Raw genomic sequence first — 22637 nt, forward strand, 5'->3', positions numbered from 1 at the left:
GGTTTTTGTTTTGTCCAAACAGCTCGTGCCTACTGTAACTGGCAGCAGCTAATCAGTCTCACGCAGAAACGTTTCCCAGCTTATTTCATTATTTTTAATTAAAAAGCTCAGGTGCCAAACCCAGACACTTCATACAGACAAAACACTGGTTGTCCACTGAGCCATGACTGTTTGAAACTAGGAGGGGAAACAAACAATTCCAGAGATACGTTACAGAGTTTTTCTTAGGTGGCGGACCAGTTTTCACATGCATTTGCATTGTCATTACTGGAAGACTGTCTACAGCAATGAATTGCATGTGATAACTGTCATGGACTGGCTAGAGGCAGAGGAGTGATGGATGGCACCAACTGGGAAACCCCCAAGGAATGAAGGCCCAGAACCTGGAGATTGGTGGTAGGGTGACAATCAGTGGTTAGTGGGAGAAGTGGGAGAAGGTTGGGAGGAGGAGATGTTGGAACCCCAGATGTTGGAGGCCCAGAACATTGTCAGGAGCTCATCCTACACTCGAGAAGGACCCTGGCAGAGACACATGTCCGACTGGCATGTTCTCTCCTTCCTGGTCATTCATTCAGGAGCTTCCAAAGCTTTCTTTTGCCCAAACATCACAGTGACCGATGCCAACAGACACTGGCATACTTAGGCATCCTCAGAGTTCGCACAACTTGCGTAACAGACCTCAACAACTCAGCATTTTGGCTATCTATTTTATTTACATATAAACACACACGGAGCATTGCAACATGGCGCGCTCTCTCTCTCTCTAGCATCAGACAGCAAAGAGAAAAAAGGACAAAGGACAATAGTCCCACTTCACGGAACACAGTAACACAAAATCCTGTTTCCATCACTTCCCACTCTGTGGAGTCAAAACATATACTGTCTAACAGTTTTCACATGCATTTGCATTGTCATTGCTGGAAGACTGTCTACAGCAATGAATTGCATGTGATAACTGTCATGGACTGGCTAGAGGCAGAGGAGTGGTGGATGGCACCAACTGGGAAACCCCCCAAGGAATGAAGGCCCAGAACCCAGAGATTGGTGGTAGGGTGACAATCAGTGGTTAGAGAGAGAAGTGGGAGAAGATTGGGAGGAGGAGATGTTGGAAGCTGAAGAGGTAACAGGTTTTAGTGAGCAGGGGGCGTCTGTGACAGAGAGAAGTCCAGAACCAGAAGTGGAAGCTGAAGCAGGAGAGGATGGAGGCCAAGAGGCACAGATGAGGTTGGTGAAGAAGCCAGGGTTTCTCCCACCCCTGTGGCCAGCTCCCTTCCCCACTCCTCCAGTCTCCCAGAACCAGAAAAGAAGAGGAAGGAACGGAGACAGACTTGCCGGCAGAGTCTCAGATTGCTTGGGAAGGACGCAGGACAGGAGGAGGCTTAGGCAGCTGTGGGAAGGTGGGGACTGATTCAGAAATGTAGAGAGTGGATCTTAAGATTGGAGAAAGGAGAAAGGAACATTTGTATTAGACTGCAATGTGTTTGAGTGGAGTTGGTTCACACATTCAGCTGCCAATCAAGGGTACAATAATAAAGTGTAGATAAACTGAGTGACGTGCATGCACGCGTTAAATGGCCCAGTCTGCATCCTCTAAAATCTGGAAGTACAACACCAGTGCGAGTGTGAAGAAGACTCAAGGGCTGCTATTACTGATACCACTTCTGACACCACAAAGGTGAAAACAGCATAGCAGTAGTCTTGCCTATGACACTGCATGGTTAGTTGCAAAGATAGATGTTAAAATGGCCCTCCGATTTTGCATGACCTTAGATTTAAGTGATGTGTTTTACTCATAACAAAATAGAGGCATTTCCATAAGACAAAAAAGTGGATGTGCTTTTTTTTAAAGTCTTGAAGGCCATAGCTCAGTGGTAGAGTATCTGCTTTGTGTGTAGAAGGTCTCAGATTCAATACCAAGTATCTACAGGTAGGCCAGGGACAGTCCTTTGTCTGAAACCCTAGAGAGTCACTCCCAGTCAGTGCAAACAATACTGAGCTGGTTAGCTGGTCTGATTCAGTATATCAGGAACCTTTTTCTATATTCAGTTGAATACAGAAGGCCTCAGATTCAGTCCCCAGAATCTCCAGGCAGGGCTGAGAGAGACCCTTGTCTGAAACCCTGGAGAGCTGCAGCCACTGAATGTAGACAATACTGAGACAGATGGACCAAGTCAGTGTATTGGAAGCTGCCTTGGAGTCATTCCTGTGCGTCGGTATTTTTGCATGGCTTATTAAGGCGGCCCATGCTGGCAGAAGCAGAAAAGTCATGGGGAGAAAACAGTGGGGAGGTCATGTCTAATGACAAAGGGGTAAGCTCAAGGTTTGCTGGCCTGATTGAAAGTGTGAGGCTGAAGCAGTGGGAAATCTGCAGTAAGCTGTCCTGACTGCTTTTCTTTTCTTTTAAGGTAACCACCGGGGGAGGATTTATTTTGACCGTGGTGCCAGATGAGATTTAGATGTAGGGTCCTACTTGATTAACAATGTGTGCATATGCTCTGGTGCTGAGCTATGACCCCCCCCCCCAGCACTCAAATACCAGACGTCAGGGAACTGCCATCAGCTCAGAGGCGAGATAGAGGGGCAGGTGTGTCACAGGGAGCCTCCGAAAATCTTGCAAAGCAGTTCCTCTTCCGGTGAGGAGGGAAGCCCCACCTCCAGTGAGGAAGAGGTGCAAGGACCAGAGGATGCTAGTAAGAGCCTTAACACCACTCCTGGGCAAGCTGGACAGGAGGGAAACATGCCCTTGCCATCACCCATCCTGCGCAGTAGTTTGACATGCAGGGAGGGGCGGAAAAGGCTGGGGCTGAAGAAACTTTTATCTTGGGGGAGGTACAAAAAAAGACCACTCCCGTGTTCTGCTAGCGATTGAGCCAGACATGAACATGTGACGCTCTTCGTGACCCCATGGACCAGAGCACGCCAGGCACTTCTGTCTTCCACTGCCTCCTGCAGTTTAGTCAAACTCATGCTGGTAGCTTCAAGAACACCGTCCAACCATCTCGTCCTCTGCTTCACTATCTGTTCTTCCAGTGAGCACTCAGGGCTGATTTCCTTCAGAATGGATAGGTTTGATCTTCTTGCAGTCCATGGGACTCTTAAGAGTCTCCTCCAGCACCAGAATTCAAAAGCATCAATTCTTCGGTGATCAGCCTTCTTTATGGTCCAGCTTTCACTTCCATACATCACTAGTGGGAACACCATAGCTTTTACTATACGGACCTTCACTGTAAATAGTTTTCACCAAAATAAAGCCTGTAAAAGACAGGTGGGAATCGTGCCTGGTTACTCTCGAGCAACCGCAACAGCATCTGACACCACCCACTCACCTGGGCCCCATAGCTCTTTAAGCGCTTTTAGTTAAACAATAAGGTTGAGTTACTAGTTCTTCACAGCTTATGATTACCAGCTCCATGTCTCCACCTACTTCACCACGTCTCTGTTGCCACTACCATAGCCCTCCTGTCTGGCTCTGAATGTCTGCAACAGGAAGCCTGCTGTACTCATCCTCCCTGCACAATTTATAGCAGGGGTGTGGAACATCTGTCCCTCCAGATGTTGATCGCCACAACTCCCATCATCCCTGAGCATTGGCCATGCTGGTTGACAATACCTTGGTCAGGCCACACCTAGAATATTGTGGCCAGCTTTGGGCATCACGATTTAGGAAACATATTGACAAGCTGGAGTGTGTTGCAGAGGAGGGCAACCAAGATGATGTAAGGCCTGGAAACCAAGCCTTATGAGGAATGGTAGAAGGATTTAGGTATGTTTAGTGTGGAGAAGAGAAGACTGAGAGGTGTTATGACAGGAATCTTCAAATATGTAATGGGCTGCCACAGGGAAGATGGAACAAACTTGTTTTCTGCTGTTCCAGAGGACAGGACTTGAACCAGTGGATTCAACAAGAAAGGAGATTCTAACGAAACACTAGGAAGACCTGCATGACAGTAAGAGGTGTCTGAGAATGGAACAGACTCATTCCAAAGGTGGTAGGTGCTCCTTCATTGGATGCTTTTAAGCAGAGGTTGGATGGTCATCTGCCAGAGCTGCTTTAGTTGTGATTGTTCATTGCAGGGGGCTGGACCAGAAGACCTTAAGGCCCCTTCCAACTCTACAATGCTATGATGGGAGTTGGACTCCGAAGATCATCTGGAGGTCCACAGGTTCTCCATCCCTGATTGATAACATTTGAAGACAAACTTTTCTTCAGTTAAAAGCAGCCATGAGGTGGTGTTTAGGTCCCATGGTAGCATGAGAAACATTCTGAGCTCTTCACTGTGCTATGCTTAGGCTTAGATCTTCTGCATCATCCAACTGCTGTTAGCTAGGACTGAAGGTGATGGGGGAAGAAACAAGCACTATATAGGTTACTGATGTTCTCTTCTCATGTGTTCTCTCCTCCTCTTTCTAATTATTTCATACATCCCTTTTCATCCAAGGAGCTCAAAGTTCTCCTCCCGCTTTTTCCTTACAACAACCCTGTGAGGTGGGTTAGGGTGAGAGCCAAGAGCTTCATGGCTGAGTAGGGATCTGAACCAGGGTTTCCCAGGTCCTAGCCCAACACCTTACCACCATACTGGCTCTTCTCTTCACCATGGCTTTCTGTGGTTTTTTGCCTCAGCTGACCATGACCCATATAAAATACTCTGGAGAATGATCTCTGCTCTTGTCCTGGGTGTTCTTCTCTACGACAAGAGTGAGCTATAACTTGGGTTTGTTCCTTCAAGACCTTTTCCCCTGAGGCTCTTTCTGTTCCAAACTGTAATGTTCTTGCTGCTGCCACATTTTTTTTACCCCTTTTGTTTCATTTCCAGCATCTTGCTGAGATATAAGAACCTAAGAGCAGCTCAGACACAGCTACATGTCATCAAGTTGTGGGTGAGTGTTTGTCAAAATGAAGAATATGCCTTCTCATTACCTTGCAGCTTGTGCTACAAGCCAGTCTTGGGTCCTGCCTGTGAAAGAACCAGGAGTTCTAGCAGCTGTTGCACTCTGTAGTGCTGCTGAGTTCCATCGCCATAGCAACAGCATCAGTACCATCTGCGGCATCCTCCTCCCCCTCTCCACTCATACTCCTCCTCCTCCGTAACATCATCAGTACCAGGAACAGCAGCGGCAGCAGCCTGGGCAGAAGCCAGTGCCTGGTAGCACACTGACTGCAATTTCAACCAGCTGGCTTGGGAGACCCGCTCAGGCACCAGGACCAGTGATGAGCTGCAGCAACCGCTACTCTGTCATTTTCTGGAAGATGGACAGATAGAAAAGAAGGGAGGGAAAGAGAGTTGAGGACAGTACACTGCAGAGGAGCCGGAGAAGACCTAGGTAAGGGACATTTCCCCCCCAACTCCCTGTTTCTGCCAACTCTCTGCCCTTGATTGTCTCAATTGCATTTCCACGTCTTTCTGATTTACTAACCATTTTGAACGTATCCAAATTATCCCTCTCCCCACCCCCCACAAACCAATGCCTGCTTTAAAAAAGAGATTCCCCTCCTCCTCTTCTTACCATCATCACTTTAATCTTAAAAACAACAAATATATTCAGAGAGAGGAGGGGAGGGAGGGAGGGGGAGAGAGAGACTGGATTTGATTGTTGTTGATGGGGGAACATAATCAAGAGACGCAATGTGTTGGATCCAAAGGGAAAAAAAGGTTCTTGCTGAGTGCTTCAGAATAAAAAGTGGGCAGCAGCTTGGAGAAGGGGCTGGCATAGCAATTGTTCATTCTTTTTCAGAAAAAAAGAAAGAAAACCCATACAGGTCTGTGTCCAATCTGTTTATTAAATTGCTCTGAAAAATATTCGGCTGAGATTTTTTAAGACAGCGAGGTGTGTGTGTGTGTGTGTGTGTGTGTGTGTGTGTGTGTGTGAGATTAGTAAAGTCTTTCTCAAAAGCTTGAATTATATAGTGGAAAAAGTAGTGTGTGTGAGTGTGTGTGTGTGTGTGTGTGTGTGTGAGAGAGAGAGAGAGAGAGAGAGAAATTAACGATGATGAGTTCATAAGCTCCCTGTTATTTACAGCTTGGGTTTGTACTGTTTGATATGAAACACATTCTGTACACTGGGTCGGAATATTGGATACTCTTGGCACAACAGGCAGATTAAGAGCATTTTCCCAATGTCTGGTGTCCAGGTATTTTCCAGCCTTCCTACCTGGGGTTCTTTGACAAGAGATAAGAAGGACCGAACTTGCGATGTTCTGCATGCAAATCATGCACTCTGCCACTGAGCACTGGGCACACCGAGTCTGATGTGATGGGCGGAGAGTCCTGCACTGAGCAATGTTTTTGGCTAAGGCACTGAGTCTTCTTCTTAGATACTTCTTAGGGACCATTTGACCCCTTCTTTGAAGCCTACAATTCTAAGGTTGTAGTCCTGTACGAATTGACCTGGAAGTGAGTCCCATTCAACACTGTGGGGCTTATTTCTGAGTAGACGTGCGTAGGATCGTGTTCCAGATATACCGTGTCTTGCTATGTAGACTCATGGTGATGTTGTTATCCGGTGCAAATGGCAGTAACTCCCCTGTAAGCAAACATTAGATTGTCTCAATGTTGTGAATGTCCTTAAGCCATCCATACAAGATTATGTCATATCAATAAATTTACTGTGTGCATCTTTTCCCACCTTGAAACTGTTTTGTGCCTCTGTTGCTATGACTCACCAACCAGTTGAGCTACAGCTCCTGTGTTTCCTTTGATTTGCTTCCTGGGTTGAATTCAGTTTCGTTGCATGACTGAGAATGTTATTCAGTTACAGCAATCATTCCAACAGCAGTTTTCATTTGACAGTGTGCTTGATCATTTGTGTTTTGCCTGTCTTGAACAAACCTCTGAGTTAAGTCACCATGAATCCTCATCTGCACATGGGGAAGCAAGGCTAAGTAACTGTGATTTACTCAAGGCCATTGAAGAAATTTGGATTGGGTTCCTATATCCAGAGACACATACTAAAGAACACAATGCAGATTTTTTTAATTTGATTTTTATTTGCCCCTTCAACTCAACATCAGTTGCTTTTAACAGTTGTTGTTAATTTCACCGGTAATTCTATTGCTTTATTCATTTTGTAAACTGCTTGAAGGTTGCTGCAGTGCTTTTTATAATCAAGCAATATATACAGTAATCTGTATGAAATAAAATCGATAATAATATTTAACCAAAATCAAGTTCTGAGGCAAAATTGATAGAGCAAACCATCACTCAGCATCTGAAGGCAAAAAGAATTCTAGCAAGATTAAGAAAAAGGAAAACACTCAAACAATGAAGTTTTGTACTTTTCTTGATTCCTTCCTCTCCTCTCCAGAAACCTGAATTTGAAATGAATTCTAATGGGTCTTCTCAGGCCAAATAACTTGGAATCCGGAGAAGAGCTAGAGAACAGAGAGATGTGTGTATTTTTGAGCAAAACACTGCAATGTTCTATAGAGCGTCCCAGGTGAAAGATGGGGTTGCCTGGTTGTTGTTCCTTAGCACTGGTGAACATCTTTAGCGAAGGTTTTGCAATGAATGCAGGTGGCACTGTGGTCTAAACCACTGAGCCTCTTGGGCTTGCCAATCAAAAGGTTGGCAGTTCAAATCCGCACAACGGGGTGAGCTCCTGTTGCTCTGTCCCAGCTCCTGCCTACCTAGCAGTTCGAAAGCACACCAGCGCAAGTAGATAAATAGGTACCGCTGTGGCGGGAAGGTAAACGGCATTTCCGTGCGCTCTGGTTTCCTTCGCGGTGCTCTGTTGTGCCAGAAGCAGTTTAGTCATGCTGGCCACATGACCCAGAAAGCTGTCTGTGGACAAATGCCAGCTCCCTTGGCCTGAAAGCAAGATGAGTGCCGCAACCACATAGTCGCCTTTGACTGGACTTAACCGTCCAGGGGAAGTCCTTTACCATTTTTTCCCTTCAGTGCACTGAAAATGTGAACATGGCATCTGTTCCTCTTATGTTAGAAATAAATGCACCTGCATTTTCTGCTCCCTTGTTGCAGGGAGATATAGGAGCACAGGAAGCTGTCTTGCACTGAGTGAGAGTATTGGTCCATCTACCCCAGTATTGTCTACACTGACTGGCATGAGCTTTCAAGGATTTCAGACCAGGATCTATCCCAGCCTTATCTAGAGATGCTGGGATTGATCCTGGGACCTTCTGCATGCAAAGCAAATGCTCCAGCACTGAGCTATGGCTCTTCTCCAATGCTTTGGGAGGTCTTGCCGATCTGAAGGTTGGCGGTTCGAATCCCCACAATGGGGTGAGCTCCCATTGCTCGGTTCCTGCTCCTGCCAACCTAGCAGTGCGAAAGCACATCAAAGTGCAAGTAGATAAATAGGTACTGCTCCGGCGGGAAGGTAAACGGCATTTCCGTGCACTGCTCTGGTTCACCAGAAGCGGCTTAGTCATGCTGGCCACATGACCCGGAAGCTGTACACCGGCTCCCTTGGCCAATAAAGCGAGATGAGCGCTGCAACCCCAGAGTCAGCCACGACTGGACCTAATGGTCAGGGGTCCCTTTACCTTTACCTTTATGACCAGAGATACCTGGTGAAATTCCCTCTTTACAATTATTAGAGGTGCAGAGGTCCAGTCCTCACTTACATCTGGCCATTGCAGATCGTCTTTGAATTTATTTTAAAATTTATTGTCAAAAAAAACCTCAAGTCACTTTAAATAGTAACATTTCGATACTGATATATTTTCTGCTGCTGTTGCTGCTAATCTTAGTAATTTGACTTAGTTTGTGAAAGGTTCATTAACTAAATGTAGATATTTTTGTGTGTGGTCATTTATGAGAGGAATGCTTTTCATACATTATAATATTGCAATGTCTGTTAGCATGCTAATACCTGAAAACTGCTATATTGTGTGTACAGTAAATTTAGGATTGTTTCTGGTGTACGCATATATTTATGATTTGTTTACTGTTTTTGTGAGCTGCTTTAACTATGATTTGGGAAAATAATGCATTTGTTTTCTCTGGCTTATAGAAACAACAAATGCAATACCTGAGTTACTACTGCAGTCTATCTTTTTTTACTTTGAGATTTTCCAATATTTTGGTATGTTGGCCCTTTAAATATACTGTACGCAGTTGTGTATGTGCCCAAAGTCCAACAGTAAGAGCACAATTCAGTAAAAGGCAGTTTTGAGTATTTCTCATTAAAAGCAATGGAGTGGGACTCACGAGACAACCTGAATTTGTTGGACTTATTTATTTGGAAATTGCCCCTCAGGGGCAGAGTTGTGGCTTAGTGGTTAGAGCACACATTTTTTGTAAAAGCTCCCAGGTTTGATCCCATGTGTCTCTGGGGAAGGCCAGGAGAGCCTGAAATCTTGGAAATCCACTGGCTGACAATATTGACAGTACTGAGGACCAATGGTTTGACTTTGTACAAGGCAGCTTATTATGTTCCTATAAATATGTTTTCTTGCACATGGCCTGCTAAAATGAAATGAAGGAATGACATATGTACAAGGCTGCAACAGTGCCCATGTTCAAGTCACCATTCATTATAACTGGGGTTGTTCAGGAGAACAGCAGATTGTGAACAGTCACAGCAGACGGTGTCCTTTAAGAATAACTTTAAAGTTTCACATGTAAATGTTAAGCTTCCCGCTTAATCTTCATTTTAACATTATTGATACTGCTGAATGCCAGTTGTCGAGTAGCAGAGATGCTCATGAAGTCCTTCTGAGCCACGCATGAGGGTTTATAAAAGCCAGGCCTAGAGGAGAAGCAAGTTTCTCAAAGGCCCCTCCAAATTCTCTGTCTCAGAGGAAAATCTAAGCTGAAGAAGAATTCATGGCTTCTCCCTGCCTGCCCTTCTCTCTCTCTCTCTCACTCTCTCTCTCTGTCTGTGTGTGTGTGTGTGTGTGTGTGTGTATGCGTGTGTGTGTTTGTAGTGGAACATCAGTGCAAATTTCATCAGTGCAAAATTCTGGGGTTGTGGCACTCATCTCACCAGTTAATTACCAGTATTTGGCTTTTTAATTTAAATTAATTTAATTATTTTATTACTATCATATCTTCCGAATGCTGAAGCTTTTAAATTGTCTTCTGGCTACTTGCTGAGTTAGATGTATCTTGGTCCAGTCTAGCAAAATGGTTGTATGTGCATATTTGTCCATCAAGGCTGTCTTCACTATGACACATTACATATTACATTACAATGAACTTAAGAAAATCCCTGCTTCATCTAGTTCACCAACCAGATGCTTATGAGAAATCCACAAGCAGGGCATTAAGGCGATAAGGTTCCAGTCAGCCTGTTTGTTTGCAGGAAGCATTTAGAGAGGACCCTGGGAAGCTTTCAAGCAGGTCTGAAGGTCTCACCCCTGTGTTTCATGGCCAGCGGTTCGAATCCCCGTGACGGGGTGAGTTCCCGTTGCTTGGTCCCTGCTCCTGCCAACCTAGCAGTTCGAAAGCACGTCAAAGTGCAAGTAGATAAATAGGTACCGCTCCGGCGGGAAGGTAAACAGTGTTTCCGTGCGCTGCTCTGGTTCACCAGAAGCGGCTTAGTCATGCTGGCCACATGACCCGGAAGCTGTATGCCAGCTCCCTCGGCCAACAAAGTGAGATGAGTGCCGCAACCTCAGAGTCGGCCATGACTGGACCTAATGGTCAGGGGTCCCTTTACCTTTACCTTAACCCGCCCAGGGACCTGGGGGTAAAGTAGGGTAATCAACAACAACAACAACAACAATGGAACAGCAGCATGGCTATCCTATCCCCCGAAACATCAAGGTAGTTTCCCTCATTCCCTCCTGTATTAGGGTCACAGGAAATACTGCATTATTGCCCCTTTGCAAAAATCTTGCACTGACTGCAATGAGCTTGTGCGATCCACTTTCAGCCTGTGGTGGGTTACTCTCCATCCCCCAACCTGAAGACTGAAAGATATTTATTTTTATTATTGTTTTGGTAAGCCTGCCTCCTCTTTCCCCTATGAAATATATCCAAAGCGATGGAGAAATGCCATGAGAATGGCTCATTCCTGACCACGATAAATCAAAGGCAGTATTTTTTTTAATCCACTTTCTGCACATTGCCAAGAGATCCGTACCACATAATAAAGAGGGTGCACGTGGCTGTGCGATGATGGATGGAGGCCTGCGAGCATTTCATCAGCCTAAACTAACAATGAAAGGCCACCAGCGGCCTACAGATTACTTTGGGCTCCCTAAATATTATTCCAAATCATCACTTTGCTGTTGACTAAAAGCATGCAGCAGCGCCGCAGAGATAGAGTCTCTTGATTACGATGGGGCTGCAAAAACTCCCTTTAAAATGATGTCAAACCCCCAGGGATATATAAATCTTTATGTCTAGAATGTTTGTGTGCTTATATATTTATAGCCAGACCAGGTTCATGCCATCAGTGAAATATGCCATTTTAAAGCAGGTTGTTGATGTTGTGCTTTTGCATCTCTGTATAAATAGAACTGGCAAGGCTATGCTGCACTCAAGGAACAAAACCAGCTAGCTGGGGTTCTTCGTTATTAGACTACGGCTGATTCCTCCATTAGTTTCACCACCTTTTCTCCATCTGCCACTTATCAGACAGCTTGTTGTCTGAGCAAATATTGTAATTTTATGTATTTAATGTATTAGTCTCATTTCATGCTTGACAGTCGCTACTATAGCTGTGTTTCTGATGTCGCTGAAGTTGCCCTCCTATGCCACTGTAAGGGAACAAAGTAATTTTATAGTTGGAATCTCCATTTAATTAGCAGCTTTTTTGAGGAGCTGATGCCACAAACTGCTGTGTTGGCAAACAGCAGAAATGAACAATCCTTAGCCCCAAATGATGTATCTGTTACTGGGTTGTGCCGTTTTCTGACCATATAGACAGGGAGACATAATCGAAAGCTCTCCATTCACGGACAAAAGTAGGACATGAAGGAGAAAGATAGGAGAAAGATGCTCCTGCCATGCTTATGTTATATGAACATTATGTATCTCCTTTTTTAAAAAAAAAAAAGTGTGGTGGAGACACAGACCTTCAAACCCATAACTCTCAGCCCCCTACAAACTTTCAAGTGTTGCATAGTCCTGCATGTGACCCTGTTGATCAAGCAGTATGGCTCTAAATGTGTAGGATTAGACCAGGGGTCAGCAAACATTTTCAGCAGGGAACCGGTCCACTGCCCCTCAGACCTTGTGGGAGGCCGGACTATATTTTCTTTTTTTTTTGGGGGGGGGGGGAGAATGAATTCCTATGCCCCACAAGTAACCCAGAGATGCATTTTAAATAAAAGGACACATTCTACTCATGTAAAAACACGCTGATTCCTGGACCATCCGTGGGCTGGATTTAGAAGGCGATTGGGCTGGATCCAGCCCCCAGGCCTTAGGTTGCCTACCCATGGATTAGACCATGTGCCAGTTGCATCACTGGCAGACCTAAATGATGAGCCATGTTGTGCCCCAGAACATAAGTGTTTTGCAGCTGGATCTGGGCAAATTCCCATCTTGTCCAACATCCTGATTTCACAAGGGCCAGCCAGATACCTTTATCCACAGTCAGGACCTTAGCAGAACATCAGTCTCCTCACTTGCAATTCTCAGCAGCTCATATTCAGAGGAGACACCACTGATGGAATATTTCAAGGAGTTGGAGTTGTGGAAGGACGTGTGGATCCAGAATTGGCCTCCACAGTCACTTACGGGCTCATTGTTAAAACCGTGTTTATGGAAGACAATCTTACTCGGCTACGAGTTATCACCAAAGAAGAAGAAGATTCAGAGGCACACCGACTCCAGAACTTGAAGTTCAGCATAGTCAAGTAGCCATTGATTTTGTCTACTCTTCTTTTAAAGCCACCCAATTCAGTGGCCATCACTAGAGAAACCCATAGTTTAACAATGTGTTGAGTGAAGAAGTATCTCCTTTTATCTCTCCTGAATTTCCCACTATTAAGCTTAACTAGATGACCCTTAAGCTCTAGGATAATGAGAGAGGGATGAAAGCTCCCTCTCCACTTCTCCACACCATGGATGAAGCAAAGGACAAGAGGATGCTTTCCTCATGTCATGCACAGAAGTGGGTCAGGCATTCAGCCGAATCTCACTTCAACCTGGGAGCTTTTGTATGAGCTGCTTAGCCAAGACTCATTTTCTTAGCTCTGTGTGGCTTGGTTCATAAGGGCAGGGGTAGCCACTGTGGTTCCTACCAGATGTTATGGGCTACAACCCCCATCATCACAGACAATTGGCCATGCTGGCTGGGGCTGATGGGAACTGGGGTATGGGATGGGGGAGAAATTTGGTTTGCCTCCATCACTTGCGCTTACTGAAACAATGCACAGCTAGCCTTCCAAATCCACACTTCTCTGAATTTTGCAATGCAGTTCTCCAAGTTGCCCCCAACCCCTGTGCACAGAAATGCATTTATTAGAGGGAAAGTAAATTAGGAATGCACATTTTGTGAGAATAAAATGCATTATAAAATGCTTGCAGAAATGTTTGCGTGAGAATAAATGTACACTAAAATGGCAAATTTCCGTGCGGATTTTCAAAGTAATGCAGAAATGTGGCAGACTGACCTTAAGACTTATGAAACTGAGAGAAACCAAAATAGACAGATTTGCCCATTCCTAATTGGAGACTGCAATAATTGGAGGGAGCCATTATGGCTGCCCCTGGTTGAGATTGATGGTGCATCATACTGAAGCTCATTTAGCCACCAGTGAACCTCTCGCTTAATCATTGCAACGCACATTGCTTGCATAAACCAGTAGTTCAGTTTCAAAACAGTGGCAGTTATTTCTAGGTAAGTAGTATTGGTTTACCCCCTAAAAAAAGAATCTGATCCAGGTTTATAAAATTATTTATTTGTTTCATTTGTTTATAATGCAACATTGGGGAAAGTTCAGTGAAAGAGTGCCCCCCCCCCCTCTAGTAGCACTAGAAATTTGATTCATCCAATGAATTTGAATGGAAGTGAATTTAGGACTGAGGAAATAAAATCTGCCCCCCCCAAGCAAAATTTGTGGAATTTGTTGTCACTGTATGGGCTCTAAAGAGGGGTTGTGTAGAGTCATGGTGGGTAAATCCAAGGTCCAAGACATTTCTGGCATATTCAGAGGGCCTTGAATGAGTTGGGAACACGCAGCCATGGATCACTGTGAGTTGGGTTGGCCAGAGTGGTCCGTAGCTGTCAGGAGGCAGGACATCATGCTGGAAGGAGAGGCAGGCAGGATGCAAAGAAGGCCAAGAACTACCTGACTGGCGACTGTGTCTACCTGGAACCAGGTAGGCCCAGTGCCTTCTTCCTACCTGATGCCTATAGGACCAACAACTGTTGAGTGGAAGCATCGGTCCTGTGGGTTGCAGGTGCTACTTCTCAAGCAGCTTTCCTGCTTCTGAAGCAACCATACACAGGATTGAATCCTCCTACTAAAACAGCTGTCCGATCCTGCATGGGGCTGGCCACTTACCCTGCACGGTGCTTGAGGCTAATCCCTGCATACAAAGTAAGTTGCTGGGAAGGACTAGCAGTGGCACTGCAAAGCAGGAGAATGTGATACTGCGGGGTGTCATTTACCTCCTGATCTTCTCAACAGGTTTTTAAATGGTTTTGTTGTTGTTTAGTCATTTAGTCATGTCCCACTCTTCGTGATCCCATGAACCAGAGCGTGCCAGGCACTCCTGTCTTCCACTGCCTCCAGCAGTTTGGTCAAACTCATGCTGCTAGCTTCGGAAAAACTGTCCAAACATCTCGCCCTCTGTCGTCCCCTTCTCCTTGTGCCCTCCATCTTTCCCAGCATCAGAGTCTTTTCCGGGGAGTCTTTCCTTCTCCTGAGGTGGCCAAAGTATTGGAGCCTCAGCTTCAGGATCTGTCCTTCCAGTGAGCACTCAGGGCTGATTTCCTTTAGAATGGATAGGTTTGATCTTCTTGCAGTCCATGGGACTCTCAACCCTTAATAATAAAAAAAATTAGGCCCTCCCTCTGAATTGTTTCAGAGACACATCCAGAAAGAGGTGGTTGTGTTCCTCCCACCCAGGGTGGCATAGGGTAAATTGCCCTGCACAGCCCTAAAATATGCTACTTCCAGGATCAGAGGTACAATATCACATAGTATCATTATGTGGGTGGACCAGGAGGGACAAAGCTATTGCTTATGGGTTTCTGGGGAGGCATAAGTTTGTTCACTGCACTAGGCAAGCTGCCTGGCTGGGTGAGCTGTTTAGTTTGACTCAGCAGAGCTCCTCTTGCATTCTTATGAACCAATTACTACATGATTAGCCACTTGGTAGTTACTTTGCCCTGGGCACCTATCCCATCTTATTTCATCCACGGCTGATCAAAAGGCGATGGCTTTTCTGATGCGCACAGGCTGTGCGTTGTTTATTTTTTTATTGCCGTCTGCAGTGCTCAAGAGCAAACCATTGGCAATAAGTTACCAGGGAGGACCCATCTGAAATGCTGGGCTGTCTCCCGATCCAATGAGCAGAAAAGCAGGCAGAGCTTGAACAGTGTGTAGCATAACTATTAACCAGCAGTCATTCATTGGTATATAAATAAGGACCACCTGCAATTACATTAAAGGCCTGAATGGAAATGGTTGGGGTTTTTTAGGTGCAGATGATTACACACACACACACACACACACACAGAGAGAGAGAGAGAGAGAGAGAGAGAGAGAGAGAGAGCTGCCTTATATAAGTCAGACTGTTTGTCTATCCAGTTCAGTATTATTTGCACTCAAAGGGAGTCACTCTCCAGATTTTCAGACTGGGGTCTCTTCCAGCTCTACCTAGAGATGCTGGTGATTGAAGCTGGAACCTGGAACCTGAAGGAGCGTCTCCACCCCCATTGTTCAGCCCAGACACTGAGGTCCAGCTTCGAGGACCTTCTGGCGGTTCCCTCCCTGTGAGAAGTGAGGCTACAGAGAACCAGGCAGAGGGCCTTCTTGGTAGTGGCGCCCGCCCTGTGCAACGCCCTCCCATTTGATGTTTTTATCACATTATTATTGTTGTTGTTGTTGTTGTTGTTGTTGTTGTTGTTGTTGTTGTTGTTATTATTTCATTAATTCTGTTGGGAGCCGCCCAGAGTGGCTGGGTATAAACAATAAATTATTATTATTATTCTGCATATGAAGCAAATGTTCTACCACTGAGCTATGACCCTTCCCAAGTGGGTTTTAGGCCATGGGTGGTGAGAAGAAATGTGTTTCCCCACCCATCTCATTTTGTGTTGTTTTCAAAGCATTGACTTGTTTAGAATTCGCATCCATTACATCCAGGTGCTGATCCTTAGGGCTCTCTAGATGTTTGAATGTGTGTGTTTTTTTCCTGTATAGTATATCCCAAACAGAGTAGATCAACTTAACCTGAAGTGGAGTGTAATTCTGTTACGAGATGTGTGAGTCTTGCAATGTGGTGGCAATTCTGGTGATAATTGCACTTTTAAAGAGTGTTACATTGGTGAGCTCTCTATTGATTTTTGACTTAGGGAGGGTTGGAATACTTTACTCTTCATAAAGCAGGCCAATACTGTGATATTTAGGAAAGGGGGGGGGGAGATCTGCTCCAAGGACTGTTTGTGTTTTTGTTTTCATGTGAAATGCAGACAAACTCAGGGGCCTTATTCCTCTGTTGATACAACTGATAAGTAAGAGGGTTCGGTTTTCTCTTAATGTCTTTATATCTCTATTACAATTCTCAGAACAAATCTAAAAATCATGGCGATAACATATTTATTATTTAACAACATGTATAAGCAAGTATAACGTGGGTGGCGCTGTGGGTTAAACCACAGAGCCTAGGGCTTGCTGATCAGAAGGTTGGCAGTTCAAATCCCCAAGACAGGGCGAGCTCCCATTGCTCGGTCCCAGCTCCTGCCAACCTAGCTGTTCGAAAGCACGCCAAAGTTCAAGTAGATAAATAGGTCTCCAGCAGCAAGGTAAACGGTGTTTCCGTGCGCTGCTCTGGTTCGCCAGAAGTGGCTTAGTCATGCTGGCCACATGACCCAGAAGCTGTACGCCAGCTCCCTCGGCCAATAAAGCGAGATGAGCGCCGCAACCCCAGAGTCTGTCATGACTGGACCTAATGGTCAGGGGTCCCTTTACCTTTACCTATAAGCAGCTGAAATCAAATTGTATAAAATATTGAATTGCTGATAACATTAACAAACTTCTTTTAAAATGGTCAGTTCAATAAAATGGTCAAAATATAGTAAAATCATCAATGCAAAAACAAATATGCATAAGACAATTACATGCCTGGGTTGGCTTACCTAAAACTAAAATGTTTTTTTGCAGGGACAGTGCAGTGAAGGGGACTGTCCAGTATTAATACCATGATGCTTCAGAGCGTGGGTGCTGCCATCAGCTCTTCATATGCAGTAGTGTAGCATGGAGGGGCAGAGGGGTGGTTGCCGTAAGTGCAAAATTATTAGGGGTGCAAAATTTCTGTTGCTGGACTCTGCTGAAAACGGCTTCTCCATGTGAACCAGGAAGCGACCTCTACTCAAAATAGAACGTATCCTCTTTTCTTATCTCTGCGGCTGCAATCTGCTGGGTGACGTGGATGCCATTAGGCAGTTGAATGTGCATGCGTGCTCCATTCGTTTCCCTCGCCATGGCTCCAGCTACACTACTGCTCATATGTAATATATTCAGTAGTAATGGCCACAATGTGTAAAGTAATATGCAGTTTCCCATAATGATGGGAATGTAAAAGGCCTTGGGGCCCTTTCAGAAATCTGGGCAGCTGGGGAGGCTGCAGAATGCTGGGGGAGATGGGGAGAGGTACAGATGCTATCCTGGGCTGCCTCATAACCAAAAGGAATTCTCAAATCCTTGAGACTGAGGCCGATGAACGGACGCCTCTTTTATTTATTTATCATTTATATTTCAACATTTACAATCTGCTCTTTCATAAAATATAACACATAGGCTTTCCACAAATAAAATGCAATAACATCAATCTATGAAAACCTAGAAAACTAAAGTAAAAACATCCTGGAGCCAGCTTTGCTTCTGGAAATTTAACAGCATAGATTGAGAGAGAAGGAAAAGCAGGGCTTTTTTTGTAATATCAGCTTAAATAAATTTCAGTGTTCGATTTGGTAGCTATGTTATTAATGTGAGCAACCAACAGCATCCATTTTCCCTTAAACTAGGAGCTGCATTATTTAGCACTTGCTACGACAAATAATGTGCAAGACAGGAAGGGGTTGGCATTTATAGCAATGGGTATACAAGTAGGATGTCTTGTAGGTTATGTAGCACAATTTAGTCAAATAAGCTAAACAATTTAAGGTGTGAGTCATGACCTTTAAAGCCATTAAAGGCTTGGAAATAGGTTTCGTGAAGCACGGAATACATCTGCGCCCATGCAAACCTGCCACAGATTTGAAATCAGCGACAGAGGCTGCACTCCAGGGAGAGCAAGCATGGCTGTTTACAGGCATAGTTGAACTCCAACTCCCATCAGCCCGAAGGAGCATGGCCAATGGTTTGGGAATATGGAAACTGTAGTCTCAATAGTATCTGGACAGCTCCACATTAGCAACTCCTGTTTCCTTTGTATGCCCTCTAAGGAGAAAGGTTAGTCTGGTGGGCGTGAACAGGGTCTTTTGGGTAGAGGTCCCATGGTGTGGAGATATGATCAGCTTCCTCCTTCTATCATTTAGGTGGGCTCCAAAATTGTTTCAGCAAAGTGCAGAGGTAGCGCATCTGTTTCACATGTGGATGTTTCCTGAACACCTAAGACCTTCTCGCAACGGTGTTGCACCAGAGAGAAAGAGCCACTTTTCCAAGGTAAGAACAGGTGCCTGACTTTGGCAGGCTGCTAGAAGTGAATTCATGGACCAAATCAAGTGGCTTCATGGGCCATGGGCTCACCACCTTTCGTCTAACTCTTCCACCAGCTTCTGCCTCTATGTGAGACTGTATGCAATTGCAATCTGTTTGTGGAGTGGTGGGCTCCAGATTTCATGGGTGAACTTGTTGGCGCCAACCAAGTCTATGAGGGCATGATTTTCAAAACCCGGTAACCACTAGAGAGAATTTAGAAAGAAATTGGTTAAATGAGCCTACTAGGTTCCTTTTGAAGTGATTAAGGACTGGCTGCTGCATATGTAAACCATTTGGAGATACGGAGGGAGAGAGGATTTTTCATAAATACAACATTGCCATTTAATAATTAATTATTAGCTTTGTAAGCTTTACAGAAAATCTAGAGGAACCACCTTCTTCAATTTTCCAAGTGGTATTTCCAAGGGAGTAATTAAATGTTGCATTCATTTATGTAGCTGTTGAGAAAGAACAATGTTTGCTCAAGGAACAGCTATGCCAAATGCAGTATATTTGTGATGGCCCGGGACTCGGGCTCCGACTCAGAACCAGAGGAGTCTCAATCTGCACCAGATCTTTTGCCTCAGGCATCATCTGAACCAAGTCTGGGGCCTGATGCTGAAGAGTCCCAGTCTGCACAGGTTCCCCTGCAACAAACACCAGCTGGGCCGAGTCAGGGGCCTGAGCCTGCCCTGGCTCCAGATGCGGGGATTACCTTGTTGCCTTCAGCTGGGCCATCACGTACAGCTGCTCCACTACCAGCTTGGTCAGGGGAGGCTGAGGTGCCGTCTGGGTCTAGTAACCCACCAGCGTCTCCCGAGCTGCAGAGACTAAGGTCTGAGAGAAGGAGAGACTTGAGTACTCGCAGGAGGAGTGCTTGCCTTCAGGTGAAACAGGGAGGTGAGTCGCTGGGCGATCAGGATCGGCAGCTACCCCGAGAAAGATAAAAGGTTGTGGGAGCAACATTGTTGTATGCTAGATCCTGCCTGAGATCCTGTACCTGTCCTTGCCTGGTATCCTGCCTTGGCCCTGTTGGACTGACTCCTGGCGGAACCTTCGGATTCTGGACCAGTCCTGGACCACGTTTCACTGGTTACCCCCAGGCCCAGCACAATATTTCAGGGTCATTTCTTCCTGTGTAATACGGCATTTGAGATGAACGAAGCTAAGTTCACTAGAAATGATGAATTAAGTCAGGTGTCAGGGACTGTCAGGGTCTGAAAGGTCACTGATGAGCGAGTGTGCACCTGGGGAAGGGGGGCTGTAGTCTGGCTCAGGACTGGGGGCAGTGATTTGTGGGGAGCGGCATCAGTCAGGAGGCAAGAGTCACAGGCAGGAGAAGCTTCAGAGCTGGAGGGTGGAGCACAGGATGGGTCGGAAAAAGAGGGGGGAGGTAGGTCAGGCAAATGAATGGCCAAGTACTTCTCTGTCCTCTGCACCACTGCACTGCTGTCTCCCAGTACCAGGAGGGGACTGAAGAGGAATGAGCAGGGGAAGTTTCCATGCAGGTGTAGTCTCTGTCTGCATGCATGCAGCCCATCGGGGAAGGTACATAATATGGTGGAGGGGGAGTGGCCCCCACTTGCAGCAACTGCTGCATAGAGCCCAGATCCTGGGAACAGCTTCCTAGATGCTAGACTGGTGTGCGTGGTTATTTGGATCTGTAGAATAACTGTGTTAGCTTTGCCAATAAAGAGTTAACTATCTGCTGTGCGCATTCCTTGGCTGGAGACTGCCCTTGACAGCAGGGATGGGGGACCTCAGGGCCAAGGACCTCTCTGTCTCAGAACTCTCCTCCCTAGACCCGAAGATTTCTCCCCAGATCACACACCCCATTGGACTTGTTTTGCATCTTCCTTGAGGGTTCTTTCATGGCTGGAATGTGTCTTTCAACTCTGATACAGTGGTACCTCAGGTTAAGAACTTCATTCGTTCTGGAGGTCCGTTCTTAACCTGAAACTGTTCTTAACATGAGGTACTACTTTAGCTAATGGGGCCTCCCGCTGCCACCACGCCACCGCCGTGCGATTTCTGTTCTCATCCTGAGGCAAAGTTCTTAACCCGGGGTACTATTTCTGAATTAAAGGAGTCTGTAACCTGAAGCATCTGTAACCACTGTAATGACTTTTGCTTCCCTGGATGCAGGACACAGTGCTGTGTGTCTGCGTATGTAAACCGGTTTATTGGACAAAGGTAAATTTTACATTCCTTGTGCTGCCCATTTTCGTCTTGGACTCGGCCCACCATTGCCATGTGGCCTACAGACGTTTGCATAGAAAGGAACGTGTTGCTCGGGCTTGGGGGGAGGGGAGGAGTTTCTCACCATCTGACCCAGAGAATTAGAAAGCTTCTTCAATGGAAACTGGAGGTGATCATTTGCAGCACCGTGGACCTCAACCAGTGCACCAACCAACTCTGATTGAGGCTGTAGCACTGGAAGAGTTTAGCGTCCCTCCTTGGAATGTTTCCAGAATTAAAATCCTTCATCCCTAGCAGCTATTTGCACTGTACAGTGGTATCTTGGATTAAGTACTTAATCCGTTCCAGAGATCCGTTCTTAACCTGAAGCACCACTTTAGCTTAATGGGGCCTCCCACTGCTGCTGTGCCGCCGGAGCACAATTTCTGTTCTCATCCTGAAGCAAAGTTCTTAACCCGAGGTACTATGTCTGGGTTAGTGGAGTCTGTAACCTGAAGCGTATGTAACCCGAGGTACCACTGTATGTAGTTAGTTGTTTTTTGTGTGTGAGCCTGGTGGTGTTGGTATATAAATTAAAGTTTAATCTGCAGAAAGTGGTACACTGGAAAAGGGTAAAAACCTCTCCTTTGGTGGCACAAAGCCTCACTCCAAACTGGGCCTTCCCTGTGACTGCTGGTAGCTTCTAAAAATCTCAGCATTCCTGTGTTGAGTCTGATTTGGCCCCACAAGTCTCTTTAAGTGAGGGGCAAGCTGTTTGAAAGCTCCCTCCAAGTGCAGCTGTGAAAGTAAAAACTGTAGAACAGATTTCAAAGCACTTCTTTTAGGCATAATTTTCAGAATAATCACCAGTAGCGCTAGCAGGAACGATGTACGTCCCTTAAGAGGGAGAGATCTTCTGCTGATTAACTCCGGCCATTCCCAGCAGGTGTTCTCTGCATAGAAAGTAGCAGAGCTGAAAAGTACTTTGTTTTCTGAAATTTGCAAGCAGGGCTTTACAGCAGATGGACTGAAAAAGTCCCAGCCTACCGTCTGCCCCCTCCTTGTCCTTTTTATTGTTCAATTATGGTGAATTGTGTTCATGGGGCTACTGGGGCAGTTAGACACAATCCCACTTTTAATACTATTTGTGCTTGCACGAGTTTCAGGGCGGTCATACTGCTTCGTTTCCAACCAGCACATGTCCTGTAACTTCCTGCTGAAATCCTGTAGCTCAGAGGTAGCCAACATGGTGCCCTCCATATTGTGTTGGACTACACCTCCCATCATCCCTGAACATTGATCTTGCTGGCTAGGACTGACAGAAGTTGTACAGTGGTACCTCGGGTTACAGACGCTTCAGGTTCCAGACGCTTCAGGTTACAGACGCTTCAGGTTACAGACTCCGCTAACCCAGAAATAGTACCTCGGGTTAAGAACTTTGTTTCAGGATGAGAACAGAAATCATGTTCCAGCGGTGTGGTGGCAGTGGGAGGCCCCATTAGCTAAAGTGGTACTTCAGGTTAAGAACAGTTTCAGATTAAGAACGGACCTCCGGAACGAATTATGGTAAGTTCTTAACCCGAGGTACCACTGTAGTTCAACAATATCTGGAGGGTACCACATTGTCTGTCCTTGATGTAACTTTTTTATACCACAAATGTTACAGGGGTGT

At 45.6% G+C, this 22637-nt stretch overlaps 1 protein-coding gene across 2 annotated transcripts in view; it reads left to right on the forward strand.

Moving 5' to 3' along the window:
* The first annotated feature begins 5091 nt into the window (after positions 1-5091).
* Positions 5092-22637, forward strand: part of FAM135B (family with sequence similarity 135 member B) — a 141737-nt gene continuing 124191 nt past the window's right edge. Inside the window, exons 1-2 of one of the 2 annotated variants that reach the window (XM_077932714.1) lie at positions 5092-5322; positions 18625-18751. The gene's annotated coding sequence lies outside the window, so the exon portion shown is untranslated. The remainder of the gene's footprint in view (positions 5323-18624; positions 18752-22637) is intronic. The other variant, XM_077932716.1, reaches the window with a different exon arrangement.

The sequence above is a fragment of the Podarcis muralis genome, chromosome 8 (assembly GCF_964188315.1).
Source record: "Podarcis muralis chromosome 8, rPodMur119.hap1.1, whole genome shotgun sequence".
NCBI lineage: Eukaryota > Metazoa > Chordata > Lepidosauria > Squamata > Lacertidae > Podarcis > Podarcis muralis.